Raw genomic sequence first — 15,289 nt, 5'->3', positions numbered from 1 at the left:
GGGTGAGTGAGTGCAAAGGAATTCCACCTCCATTGACTGCAATTTATATTTATAAGGCAGCCATGTTTACTTATGCAGACAACTCTCTCTCTCTCTCTCTCTCTCTCTCTCTCTCTCTCTCTCTGTGTGTGTGTGTGTGTGTGTGTGTGTGTGTGTGTGTGTGTGTGTGTGTGTGTGTGTGTGTGTGTGTGTGTGTCTTTGCTGATTAGCTCAGACCTCCTCAAACACTGCAAGCTAACCTTAGTGTTTAGGTGAGAGAGAATTCAAAGTGATCAGATAAATAAATAAAAATTGCTGTTTAAAGTAAGTGATTATGTAGCCAAATACAAAATTTTAGTTAGGAATACTTTTCTTATCACGCTTCCATGTGTTGCTGGTTTTTGTTTGTACTCCTACTTTTTACTTCACTACCGTTTGAAGACTATAATTACAAGCTTACCATTTTTATGCCGTTTATGTTAAAAATAGGAAACATATTATTATTGATGTCTGAGCTGTGAGTAGTAACTTCTCACATAGTGACAGTCATTGGCTTCTGTTACCCATGACTTCAGTGAGCACTTTCTTGAATGCAAGCTCAAAGGCTGACTGAAAACAACATGCTGTTCATTTTGTACATTGTTTTTGTACTAATTTTGTATTTTGTACTAATAATGCCGTACTTAATGACTCATTGTTTTCTACAGCACTGCTGTTATTGGTTATGCTGTAAGAACATTTTTAATGTAATATGTTAGTCACCACGAATTAAGTGAGATTTTAAATGTGTGTCAATTTAATGTAAACTACTAATCTGAGTATTTCCATCACTGTCTACTCAAGAACATGGAAGGAGATGCAGTTTAAACAAAAACATTAATTACTAAACACTTAAGATAATAATGTTTGTATATACCATAAAAGTCACAGTTTGATGTTAACATGTTAGCGTTCTGGTGTGCTCACATACAAAGCTGGTGTAATATTTCATTTTGCTTCTAAAATGATTTCCGTGTAAGAAACCCAAGAGAAACCATAGACCCTTTTCTGTGTTAAGAATATTTGCACAGGCATCCACTGAAGTAATATGATGCTTCAGCAGAATGAAATTTAATATTACCTACAGTTAGTGTTTGCTTGTGTTTCTCCACTGAGCTGCAAAAAGGGAGATATTGAATAGTAAAATAATTCTGGCTTACGCATTTGTCTAACTCAGACTGCTCTTCACTACATGTCTGGTTTTTCCATTTGAATAACTATTTGCAAAAAATTACTGATGCTTTCCTCCCAAAACCTACTTTCTTTGAGACGGGGTCTTCTTGTGGCTTGTTTAAAAGGAATGAATAATTAAAGTGGTTTTAGCTGTCATATGGGGGGGTTGCACCTAAAAAATACGAACCTGTTGAGAATTAGCTAAATAACCTCTCAAAAGCAGATTTACTTTGTATTATTATTACTGCCCCCATAATCAGCAATTTAAAGATTCTGCACATTAACACCATTGTTGCGTGGACATGACATCACTCATACTCACCCAAGTTTATTTGCAAGTCATTCTTCTTCTTTAATGCCATGTTGTAATTTATAATCCAGTTAAACTTTGCTTTTCTTAACAATTTACTTATTATTCCTTTGTGACAATGTGCTTAGTTTCAACAGTGGTTTCTCAGCTTAGATATCATGAAACCCAAATAATTCATAACACCTGTGTGGGTGTGCCGGGCTTTCACAATATAACCGACGGAGCTGGAGGTCATTTTTTAACTGCTGAATACTGTTTATCATTACCATCACGTTTTTTCCCCTTATTATTATATTATTAAATGGCAATCACCAAAGTACAGTCACGTGAAAAAGAAGGTACACCTGTTTTATTTCTTACATTAGGTAAAACCTTAGAGGAACTACGACATATGACATACTAAACTGTCTTATTTAACAAAGACTAAGCTAAAATACAAAAGCAGTTAGTAAAAGCCTCAGTAAAGCCTTACTGCTTCCATTAGAATTAAGAGGGTAAGTAGCAGCCAGTTGCTGATAATCACATTCACATGATTAACTGACGATCAGCAAGTGTGAGCACCTCCATAAAAGCAGAAATGTAGGCAGTTTGCTGGTCTGGGACATTCAGATGTCTGTTAACACAGTGCTGAGGGAGAAAGGTTTTAGCAGTGAGCTTAAACAAACATCTGTTACTTCCCATCAATCCAAGAAGGGTTATAAGGTAATTTCCAAACAATTTGACCTCCGTCATTCTGCACTGAGAGAGATTATTCGCAAGTGGAAAAGAATCAAATCACATGACTCTCTTCCCAGGTTTGGACGTAAAAGCAAATTTAACCCAAGATCAGATCATGCAACAATCAGAGGAACTGCAAAAAGCCCAGGAGCTATATCTCAGAATCTGCAGGACTCACTTGCTAAATGTTAAAGACAGTACAATCAGAAAAAGACTGAACAAGTATGAGTTGTTTGGAGAGGCTGTCAGAAGAAAGCGTTTTCTCTCTACAAAGAACATGACAGCACAGCTTTGGTTTGCATAGTTGCATCAGAATAAACTATAAGGTTTCTGGAACAATGTCCTTTGGGTAGAAATAACCAAAATGCAGATGAAAATGCACCACAAAGAGCTCATACCAAGTAGGGATGGCAATTGATAAGAATTTAGCAATTTCAATTCTATTATCAGTATCACTTATCGATTCTCATTGGGTTCGCATTGGCTCCACTTTGAAAGCCACCACCATCGCTAAGGAGCATATCAGACATTACATTCATGCAAATTAACTGCATGTACAAAGTAATGCATTGCACATACTACACAGAACAGTTTTCTTAAAAGTACTGGAGTAATTAATTACTCCCAGGAGAAAGTAACTACTCTTTACATTAATTGATAATGTATTGTCTCATTATTAGCATTAAACAATATAAACATATAAGCTACAATACCACTGGTCAACACAAATTCCTATCCTAATGAGGTACACATACGATCTTTCTCTTAGTATTTAGGTATGAAGCCGACAGGACAAAGCAAAGATGGAAACCAGCACAAAGAGACTTCTAGGCGATCACCACAGTGATTCTGCTTTAGAAACATGAACAGGTAGAAAAAGAGGCTGCGGCCTGACTGCTTATCAATTTGTTACCTGTTGAGGTTCAGGGTCTGGCTGCTGGGCAGGGGTCGGCATTCACTCAGGTTTGGCATTACTTTGGCTTCTTGGATGGCTTAACATTAGCATGCTGTCTGTGCAGGTGCTTGCAAAGAGCTGAAGTTGTGTTAGCAACATAAAGTGATTGTTTCTGTCCTGGATGCAGTTTGCACTTAACCACCCCACTCTCTTCCTTTTGTCCAAAAAAAATAAAAGTGATAAAAGTGTCCATATCCATTCTGCAGACTGCCACAGGAACTGAAATCAGCTGTGCGCAGGTGCAAGTGGAACCGATAAGCGGGATCAATGACAGACTAACAGTTCCAAGTAATTGAACTACTGCTGGTCCAGAGTAGTGCAGGCCTTAAAATTCACTAAGTAGCTACATATAGTGCACTGCTGGATGGAGCAATCATATTTTTGTATTTTATGACAGTCCCAGATGTAAATCATGATCCAGGGAACTCCATAAACACTATATTTAAGTTCAAACTGAGATCTTTTTTTTTTTCATGAACACAAATCAGTGCATTAAATTATCCATTTCACAATTTGAAGTGACACTGCATTGCATTTACTACATACTGCTGAATAGCAACATCAACAACTTCTCTGAACAAATAAATAACCTGGTGAAGTTAGTCCACTTTTGTTTCCTACTGCACAGACAAGATAAACAAATAAAAAATAAATATAATGTTTTCATATGGATGACTGCATGGACTTTGTTTTTATAGTTCATGCATAGAAAAAACACAAGGTGAAACAATCCCCCCAATAATTCCTATTTTTATTACTTGACAGCTATGTGTTAAATGTTAACATTGCACAGGTTTTATTAAGCTTTTACATAATACTTTGCACTAATATGAGTATTTTATGATTTCTTATGCAAATCCTGGCTTGAAAATAACACACTTGTTGTACCTTGACCCGAAAAGGCTCCCAAAATATTGTCAGAGAAATATGAAATATAGACATTTCAAACAGAAAAGGTTTTGCAGCAACATAGACAACAAAGTGATATTATGAACATCAATAACAATTGCAGAAAACAAACATAATTTCCCAAACTGTACTTACCTGAAGCACCATATCACTGCTTTTAAACATGCACTTAATTTATTTAGAATCTGTGAATCTCAACCAAAATTCAGAAAACTCTTTGTGTAATTGTGTTTGCTTTAACTGCAAAGTGACTGTAATTAAAAATAAAGCCTCTTTCTGCTGGAGGAGTGCTTTGTGTAATTTTAGCCTGTTTGAACAATGTGGATCTGTCAAAACCATAGAAACAGGTGTTTGTGAAAGGGCATTCAATGAAAGCTTGTTATTAGCAGAACAGTGGTAACCCACAACAATAAAAGTACTACTTTATATCTAATCTTTCCCAACTAATCTTGCTTTTAATTTATCGTCGCTAAATGGCCCGTCCTCTGATAGCACCCAGGAAATTCTAAAGATTCCTGTTCTTTTTCAATCCCCGAACACATTTTCTATTCTTTGATTTAGAATGCAAGAGCTCTGAGTTTGATATGGTGAGCCAAACAGTTTGAATGGATTGATTGTGAGATATGGAGAGGGTGTGCACAAACTGCGTCAAGGCTTCTCAGCAACCAAGTGTTTGTAGACACACCAAATCAAACTGTGAGAGATGACAGCCACCATTCATAAGACAGCTCACTTTGAAACTAAATAAGAACGTGTGCATTTGTGCATGGGCATAAATGTGCAAACGTGCATTTAATTACCTAGTATACGAGTGCAAACCTGTGTATGCACACGATAATACAAAGCTGCATTTTACTAATTAAAAACTGGCTTATAGTTGAAGTTAAATTTGCAACATTATTCTAAAAGATAACATTTTTAAAAAATTCTTTCATTAAATGGAAATGATTGGCGATTTGCAGGAAGAAAAATATTTGTTTGCTTTTGGCTTTGCCCACATCCATTCCATGAGCAAAATTTGCATGGCAGTTTCTCTAACTAGCGTTTGCTTTTTTCCTTGGCTCTAGAACAATATTCTCATGGTTGAAAGACAATGAGCTAAAAGAAACTAACAGACTAAATGTCAAACACAAAGCCACAATCGGTCTATGATGATCTTGATATGACTAATGATTGTACAGGTGTCCTTACTGTAAACAGGTGCCAATGACCCACCTAAGTTGTCTTAGCAGTGTCAACAAACCCCTGTAGTCAAAGGAGCTTGCAAGCTCCTTTGACTACGATGACCTGGATGACTGAGAACCTTCACAGACAATAAACCCCTGTAGTTGGCCTCAGTGTGATCTTTGTTGCATAAATTTGCTTCATACTGTCATGAATACAAAGTAAGTTGTCTTTCAACTGTGTGGGAGCTTAGTAAGCTGAAAAACGAATTTCACATTGGAAAAATGAAGCATCCCGAAGCCTCATTATTAGTGTATGGCCTTATTTAGTGACTCCTTCTTAAAAATAGAGAGATTTATTCACCGAGCTACGCAGTAGATCTCTAGGAAGTGTCTAGAGATCTACTGCGAACTGGCAGCCTGCCAAGGTGCTGTGCAGCCTGTAAATTACTTGGACCTGCAGGGACATGCCTGATGCTGACTTTGTGCAAAACCCAACTGATTTAAGGTGATTTGGTGTGGAACGTTATGTAATCATTTCATTATAGAAGTGTAAGAGCTATTAATGAGAAAGAACACAATGGACATGCTTTGGTGGAAGTGTATCAACGCCTTTAAATTCTTCAGGCAGGCCTAAAGTTTTTGCAAAATACATTAGCTGCAGTGAGAAGATGAAATGATGAAACAATGAAATGAAACAACAGGTTCATTTGAGGGGCAGCAATGAGACAACCATGAAAACAGGACTGGTTTTAAAAGTGGAGGCCGCTGGCATTTTTTCCCTCCTCATCTTCTCTGTCTGTTTTTTTTTTTTTTTTCACTGGTTTTGTATTTGGCTAGTGTTGGTTTCACTATTGGCAACATCAGGCGATACTTGGATCCTACAGAGGTTGCACAGTTAGTTGGGTGGCTGTAGCTCAGGTGGCAGAGCTGGTCAGCCACTAATCAGAAGGTCGGTGGTTCGATCCCAGGCTGCCTCCTGGCTGCATGATACTAACCCTGTGTTTGCCTACTGGTGGTGGTCAGAGGGCCCGGTGGCGCCTGTGTCCGGCAGCCTCGCCTCTGTCAGTGCGCCCCAGGGTGGCTGTGGCTACAATGTAGCTTGCCATCGCCAGTGTGTGGATGTGTGTGTGAATGGGTGGATGACTGAATGTAGTGTAAAGCGCTTTGGGGTCCTATGGACTAGAAAAGCGTTATACAAATGCAGGCCATTAGTCCAACTCCTCCAGCCTGGCATATCAATGTGTGCCTTTGCAAGAGATTCCTCCTCCATGCACTGTGGCCTAAGGACCCAACTCCCTAAGTTGGCCCTGTGCACACTGTCTAGCACTGTGGAAACCAACTGGCATTGCCATAGAATACCAGAATTGGCAGGTTCACCAATGGTACCATGTGCTTTTCATAGTTCAGAGATGCCAGCAACATTGCTCATCACATTTGGGGGTGGATCAATGATAATCTGATGAGACATTACCATGAACAGAGACATAGGCCTCTATGTGCTAGGCAACAAAACCCTGACTGCCATTAGGTATCACAATGAAATCCTTAGACCCATTGTCTGGCCCTACAGTGCTGCAGTGGGTCCTTGGTTCTTCCTAGTGTGCAACAATACCCGGCCTCTTGTGGCGAGAGTATGGGGACCGTTCCTGGAGAATGAAGAAATTGATACCACATCCCAGACATGTTGTATTGGATTTAGGCCACCACGCTTTCCTGACCTAAATCCAGTACAACACCTCTGAGTCTTCATCCACTCACCCCCAAATGGTTGCAGCAAATGGCCACCCCTCCCTGAGCCTGGTTGTGTTGGAGGTTTCCTGTTAAGAGGGAGGTTTTCCTTCCCACTGTCACCAAAGCACTTGCTCACAAAGGGTCATATAATTGTCGGGTTTTCTCTCTTTTCTTTTTTATTATTGCAGGGTCTTTAATTTACAATATAATGCGCAAAAGGAGAACAGTACTTGTCTGACTGCATTGTGCCAAGTGTAAATTTTGGTGGAGGGTGCACTTATAGAATGTGGTTATTTTTCTTATTAAGTTCTTTACACATTCTGTAAATGTAAAGTTGTTAATTTTCATTGTTTTAAGTTAATATCATTTAAATTAAATTTGCTGGAATAGGGTGGAGTGCTGGAGCTTAGCTTCAAACATTTTCTCAGGTCGATTTCTCAGTCACCTTTTCTTATTATGTTATCAGATGTAAAGTTCCACTGAAAACTGACAGTACTCAGGTCATACATCATGCAAATGCAAATTGACAGGTTTTGCCGTCTTTGTTGTGAAAATGGGCCGAGTCACTGTTTAAATAATTACATTCTGATGAATTCCAAACTGAAAACAATTTTGTTTCTCTCAGCGTTAGAACTGTAATTACTATCACTGATGGAGACGAGAGCAGGATCACTTCCTGCTTCAGGGAAAAAAATTTGTTTTGTTTTGTTTTTTAAGCAGAAACTGGGGGGGGGGGAAGGGGCATTCAGGAAGTTATAACCGTTTGCGGATCAGGACATGTAACATAAAGTTTATGTATATAAGATGCTCAGGTGCTGTCTTCTTGTTAAACACATTCGCTGCTCTCTGGCTCTCTTCTGTCTCAGGCTTGGAATTTATTAGCTGTTCTTCATATGAGATTGAAGAGCCTTTCAGCCTGTTGCAGCAATGCTTTGAAATACTCTACCACTCCAGCTCTGTTTATAATGATTAATCCGAGTTTTCATTTATTTCGTTTTACAGGCTTTGTGACAAGATGTCTGTGAAAAGAACTTGTAATTAAACGTTACTTACATGATATTTACTTCTTTGGTGCTGAAATACTGTGTTTGGTTTTCACCAAATGTGATGCTGTGCATTATGGCCAAACATCTCCACTTTGGACTCATCTATTTAAACGACATTGTTCCAGAAATCTTGTGGTTAGTTCATGTGGAAAATAAAGATGTGTTGCTCTTTTTAGAGAGAAAAGGTCAAGTCTTCCAAACAAGCCGTACTGGTTCAGTGTTTTTCTAATTGCATTGTCATGAACTTTAACTTTTAACATGCTTAATGACACCTTGGTATTGGTAGGTCTTGTTTTTTTGTTTGTTTGTTTGTTTGTTTTTTAAATATATTGCATTTTCTCTGAGCATTGCAGTGTCTGACCTTTAGGAGAATTTTCTGGAACTTCCACCCCTAAAGATTATCATCTAAACTGAACATTTTTCACAATTGAATAAATCTTTGTTATTCTGGAATGACAGACCAAATTGTTTAGGAATGGTCTTACATTTGTAAGACTGTAAGACCATTAGTAAGTCCTGATTATTTGGCAGCAACAACTGTGTTAACACACACCTGAATGTCAGCAAAGCTGGAAACTTCTCCTGTTATAGAGGTGGTCGTCTGGATATTCACTTACTCAAGTGCATTTTGTTTATTTACAGTGGGATGCAAAAGTTTGGGCAACCTTGTTAATAGTCATTATTTTCCTGTATAAATCGTTGGTTGTTACAATAAAAAAAATGTCAGTTAAATACATCATATAGGAGACACACACAGTGAAATGAAGTTTATTGGATTTACAGAAAGTGTGCAATAATTGTATAAACAAAATCAGGCAGGTGCATAAATTTGGGCACCACAAAAAAAGAAATGAAATCAATATTTAGTAGATCCGCCTTTTGCAGAAATTACAGCCTCTAAACGCTTCCTGTAGGTTCCAATGAGAGTCTGGATTGTGGTTGAAGCTATTTTGGGCCATTCCTCTTTACAAAACATCTGTAGTTCATTCAGGTTTGATGGCATCTAAGCATGGACAGCTCTCTTTAACTCACCTCACAGATTTTCAATAATATTCAGGTCTGGGGACTGAGATGGCCATTCCAGAACACTGTACTTGTTCCTCTGCATGAATGCCTTAGTGGATTTTGAGCAGTGTTTTGGGTCATTGTCTTGAAAGATCCAGCCCCGGCGCAGTTTCAGCTTTGTCACTGATTCCTGGACATTGGTCTCCAGAATCTGCTGATATTGAGTGGAATCCATGTGTCCCTCAACTTTGACAAGATTCCCAGTCCCTGCACTGGCCACACAGCCCCACAGCATGATGGAACCACCACCATATTTTACTGTAAGTAGCAGGTGTTTTTCTTGGAATGCTGTGTTCTTTTTCCTCCATGCATAACACCCCTTGTTATGCCCAAATAACTCAATTTTAGTTTCTTCAGTCCACAGCGTCTTATTCCAGAATGAAGCTGGCTTGTCCAAATGTGCTTTAGCATACCTCAAGCGGCTCTGTTTGTGCTGGAGAAAAGGCTTCTCTGCATCACTCTCACATACAGCATCTCCTTGTGTAAAGTGCGCTGAATGGTTGAACGATGCACAGTGACTCCATCTGCTGCAAGATGATGTTGTAGGTCTTTGGTGCTGGTCTGTGGGTTGACTGACTGTTCTCACCATTCGTCGCTTCTGTCTATCCGAGATTTTTATTCGAGCCTTAATTTGAACTGAGCCTGTGGTCTTCCATTTTCTCAATATCTTCCTAACTGTGGAAACAGACAGCTTAAATCTCTGAGACATCTTTCTGTATCCTTCCCCTAAACCATGATGGTGAACAATCTTTGTCTTCAGGTCATTTGAGAGTTGTTTTGAGACCCCCATGTTGCTACTCTTCAGAGAAAATGATAAGAGGAGGGAAACTTACAATTGACCCCCTTAAATACTCTTTCTCATTACTGGATTCACCTGTGTATGTAGGTCAGGGGTCACTGAGCTTACCAAGCCAATTTGAGTTCCAATAATTAGTTCTAAAGGTTTTGGAATCAATAAAATGATAACAGTGCCCAAATTTATGCACCTGCTTGATTTTGTTTAAACAATTATTGCACACCTTCTGTAAATCCAACAAACTTCATTTCACTTCTCAAATATCACTGTGTGTGTCTCTTATATGATATATTTAACTGACATTTTTTATTGTAACAACCAACGATTTATACAGGAAAATAATGACTATTAACAAGGTTGCCCAAACTTTTGCATCCCACTGTATGTAACACCTGGGTTTTACTTGCCTTCTTCAGTCCTATGGAATCAGTACTGGTTTGTCTAGGTTTTAACTCACTGCTGCTTCATTTTAGCTTAATTTTTGTTAAATAAATAAAGACAAGATCTAATATGTTATGCGTTGTTGTTCATCTGAGGTTGTATTTTCCTTATTCTTGACAATTTTTATTCTCTCCTGACACCTTGTTAAAATAACTGATGTTACTCACTGTGCCCGTTTGTACACTGCTCAAAAAATAAAGGGAACACAAAAACAAGACATCCCAGATCTGAATTAATGAAATATTCTTATTAAATACTCATTACTGTACTGACAGCAAATCACACAAAAATTATCAATGGAAATCAAATTTAGCAACCCACAGAGGTCTGGATTTGGAGTCACACTCAAAATTAAAGTGGAAAAAACACACTACATTTGGATCCAAATTTGATGTAATGTCCTTAAAACAAGTCAAAATGAGGCTCAGTAGTGTGTGTGGCCTCCACGTGCCTGTTTGACCTCCCTAAAACGCCTGGGCATGCTCCTGATGAGATCGCAGATGGTCTCCTGAGGGATCTCCTCCCAGAAATGGACTAAAGCATCCGCCAACTCCTGGACAGTCTGTGGTGCAACGTGGAGTTGGTGGATGGAGCGAGACATGATGTCCCAGATGTGCCTAATTGGACTCAGGTCTGGGGAACAGGGTCAGGTCAGTCCATAGCATCAATGCCTTCGTCTTGCAGGAACTACTGACACACTCCAGCGACATGAGATCTAGCATTGTCCTGGATTAGGAGGAACCCTTGGCCAACCACACAAACATATGAGCTGTGTCCAAATTCATGGGCTGCATCCTCCTGAGGACCCGGCCTTCGCGGTCTACGTGGGCCGGGTCCTCAGAAGGTCGGGTAGGCCGGAAGTAAACGGCTGGGGAAATTAGACAGTCTAGCCTTCTGATTTGCGTCACCGCTGTCTCGGTGGAGTTTAATAAACTCGGCCGTCTGCTCCTTGCTATCTAAATTATAACAGGACACTGGTGTAAATTCTTGACCATCTCACACTTCTGTTTAATCAGTTTTCTGTTTGACGTTTATTCAGCTGTGTAAAAACCAAGGAAGAACCCACCCGGGGGATTAATAGTTTTATTTTATCTAATCTAATAACTTTAATCTCAGCCAAACCGATTTACTCACAAACAAATAAAACACTGAAAAAAAAAGACAAACAATAACATTTTTAGGTTGTCTAAGTGACTTATTTATTACGTTTAACCTGAGTAGTAAAAGTCCGCAGTGATCTGAAAATGATGTGCCGGGAGTTGGGCCGTTCTCAGCGGCTTCAGTGACCCTCGAGCTCTCGGCTAGCTATCGAGCTGGTGGGTAACAGACGTCTCCGAAAACGTCGAAACACTTTTGCAAATATGCGATATCTTGATAAACCGAGCAGATATTTGAAGTTTACACACCCACATTCACTTTTAATATGTTAAAAGTTTATTTTGTGACCCAGAAAGATTAGTAAGAGTAATTTTAAAACTTAGTTGCGGCCGCCATTGCCGGAAACTGGAGTTTGGCTGGGCCGCGCTATGAATTCTGGGATATGGTGGGCCACGAAGGACACACCCGACCCATCCTTCAAATTCGGGGAAAAGGAGGACGCATTTGTCGGCTGCATTTGGAGGAGTCTACGAATTTGGACAGCCTTCGGCGCGTCGCTGTGACGTAATCTGTCTACAAATGCGTCCTCAGGAGGATGCAGCCCATGAATTTGGACACAGCTATGGTCTCACAAGGGGTCTAAGGATCTTATCTCAGTACCTAATGGCAGTCAGTCTACCTCTGGCGAGCACATGGAGGGCTGTGTGGCCCCCCCAGAGAAATGCCACTCCACACCATTACTGACCCACTGCCAAACCGGTCATGCTGGAGGATGTTGCAGGCAGCAGAACATTCTCCGCAGCGTCTCCAGACTCTGTCACATGTGCTCAGTGTGAACCTGTTTTCATGTGTGAAGAGCACTGGGCGCCAGTGGCAAAGTTGCCAATCTTGGTGTTCTCTGGCAAATGCCAAACATCATGCAGGGTGTTGGGCTGTAAGCACAACCCCCACCTGTGGACATCGGGCCCTTATGCCACCCTAATGGATTCTGTTTCTGACCGTTTGAGCAGACAGATACACATTTGTGGCCTGCTGGAGGTCATTTTGCAGGGCTCTGGCAGTGCTCTTCCTGTTCCTCCTTGCACAAAGGTAGCAGTCCTGCTGCTGGGTTGTTGCCCTCCTACGGCCTCCTTCACATCTCCTGATGTACCAACCTGTCTCCTGGTAGTGCCTCCCTCTGGAAACTACGCTGACAGACACAGCAAACGTTCTTGCCACAGCTCGCATTCATGTGCCATCCTGGATGAGCTGCACTACCTGAGCCACTTGTGTGGGTTGTAGTCTGTCTCAAGCTACCACTAGAGTGAAATCACCACCAGCATTCAAAAGTGACCAAAACATCAGCCAGAAAGCACAGGTACTGAGAAGTGGTCTGTGGTCATCAGTCCTTGATTGGGGATGTCTCGCTAATTGCCTATAATTTCCACCTGTTGTCTATTCCATTTGCACAACAGCATGTGAAATTGATTGTTAATCAGTGTTGCTTCCTAAGTGGACAGTTTGATTTCACAGAAGTGTGATTGACTTGGAGTTACATTGTGTTATTTAAGTGTTCCCTTTATTTTTCGAGCAGTGTATTTTGGCAGGGCATGTGCAATCACTTTATCAGAGCTGAAAACAGGAGCAGCATTAGAAGTGACCCAACACAGAAAAGTTAGCACTGGAAAAATAAAACAATTATTTTAAAGAGATTTCAAATGTTCTCCTTCTCATAAAGTGTCCTTTGTTATAAAATCCATCTTATAAAAATGCTGATTTCAGTACAGTGTCTGAGACACAACGCCTGGTTTCTCATGTATTTAAAAATTATATGTTTAAATCTGCAGCTGCAGGATAATAAGAGGCTACGTGACATTTTTCAAGTGAGCAAATTTTCTTGTAAGGCAGTACTGTTTAACTTCAGGAAATGCTTTTCCACTATTTACTTTTCGTAGTTCCCGATGCTCAAGACTTACCATCATTTAAAGTTGCCTGTCATTTATAACGCCTGCAGTGCTCCCCACCCACACAAATAAAATCTGTAATCTAATCACATTGATAACTCCAAAGGCAGCAAATTCCCCATTAACCAGATGGTGTTTGAAAACATATGGCAGCTTCCTGTCCCTAACGCTGACTCTCTCTCTTTTTTTTATTATACTAAAAATGCAAGAGTTGTACTTTAAACCTTTATTTTATATTAAATGGCTGACTTTGAGGGCTCTCGTCACATGTCACTGACAAGAGATCCCCAGGAAAAACTGCAGCAAGCTATTCTTCTTTAAACATTTTCTATAAATTTGAGTTGTAAACATACCGTCCTAAACATAAATATGACAAATTAAAACATATTATCTATAAACACAGACATTTTTTCAACATTAACTTAAAACCAAGTCAGTAAAATATATTCCATTTTAATTATTTTAATATTAAATTAAAGTTTTCAAGACTACAACATCTGTCACACCTGACTTTCATTCTTTCACTAAAACAGTTGAAGCCTCACATTAAAGACCTCGTTGACCTAATAGAAATGACAGGCAGTTATCCAAAAAAAAAAAGAAAAAAGAAAAACAGTGACTCAAGCGCAATGAGAGATGATAGACATGATGGGATGTTTGCTGAATTAACACTGCAAAAGTCAATATTTGTCCTCAGTCACCCTGGCACACAAGACACATTCAAACAATTGCCTCAGTGCTGGCTTGCCTGAATGCACATGGACATCTTGCCTTCCCACACATAAACACACACACCTTGATATACTGCCAAAATAATAGATACAGACATAGACATAGCACACCTTATCAACATATCTTATCACCATAAGACTAGCGGCTGTCATATGAGGCTTTCGTGCAAAAAGACTTACTGCTTCCATAGGAATTAAGATGATATCGGTAGTTATGTGCTGCTAGATGATGAACGGCAAGTATGAGCAAGACCTGCAAGACTTCTATTAAAAAAAGTAATGTTGGCAATTCGCATGTCTTAAGCATTCACATATATGATAACACAATATCACATTCACAGCAAATTTATCCCAAGATCAGACTGTGCGCATTTAGAGAAAATGCAAAAAGATCCAAGAGCTGCATGCAGACTCCAGTTATGTTAACTGTTAGAGTTCATGACAGTACAACGAGAAAAAAACCCTGAACAATTATGGCTTGTTTGGAAGTTTTGCCTTCTCTCTAAAAATAACACGGCAGCACAGGTCAAAATTACAAATAAAAAAAAAAAACAATGAAAAAAATAGAACACCTTAATAACTCTGCCAATACATGCACACCATCTATCTTGAAGATAAGTGTGGCCCCAAAACACACTGGCATCAAAGCCTGACAGCTCAACCACAATGACTGACAGATGTGCTGACATTGGCAGCTGTAGGTGCTGCGCATCCCTGGTGCTAATTAGAATCACTGATCTGCACCTGTTTACCATGTGCGTGCTAATGGTGCCTTTTATAGAATTTTTAATGAAACACAATGTGGCTCTGTGTGTGACACAGATCATCCAAGAGGTTTTGGTTTTGTGGTTGAAATTTTATTACTATTTAATAATTTGCTTGGCATTAATTAAAGAACGCGTGTCTATGTGTTGTACTTTTTGTGTTAATGGATGCAGCTTGCTAACAAACCTTAAAACTCCACGCGTTCATCCAAGTACAGTAAGCTGTGGCTAAAACTAATTTTGAAGATCTGAAGTGGGACTTTGCGTGATGTTACTGTGGCTACACAATGCATCTTTTGTGCTGTCGATGGATGTGAAACTGTAGCTCAACGATTACATGATACTGTTTGTGTTGGCTGTAGCTTAAGGTTAAAGCGGCAGCTGGAGTATAGAGTGATTTTATGCAAAGATGGCATTTACTTTGAC

Source organism: Perissodus microlepis, chromosome 5, assembly GCF_051167445.1.
Source record: "Perissodus microlepis isolate ML-2025 ecotype Zambia chromosome 5, ASM5116744v1, whole genome shotgun sequence".
NCBI classification, from domain to species: domain Eukaryota; kingdom Metazoa; phylum Chordata; class Actinopteri; order Cichliformes; family Cichlidae; genus Perissodus; species Perissodus microlepis.
This window is presented reverse-complemented; position numbering follows the sequence as displayed.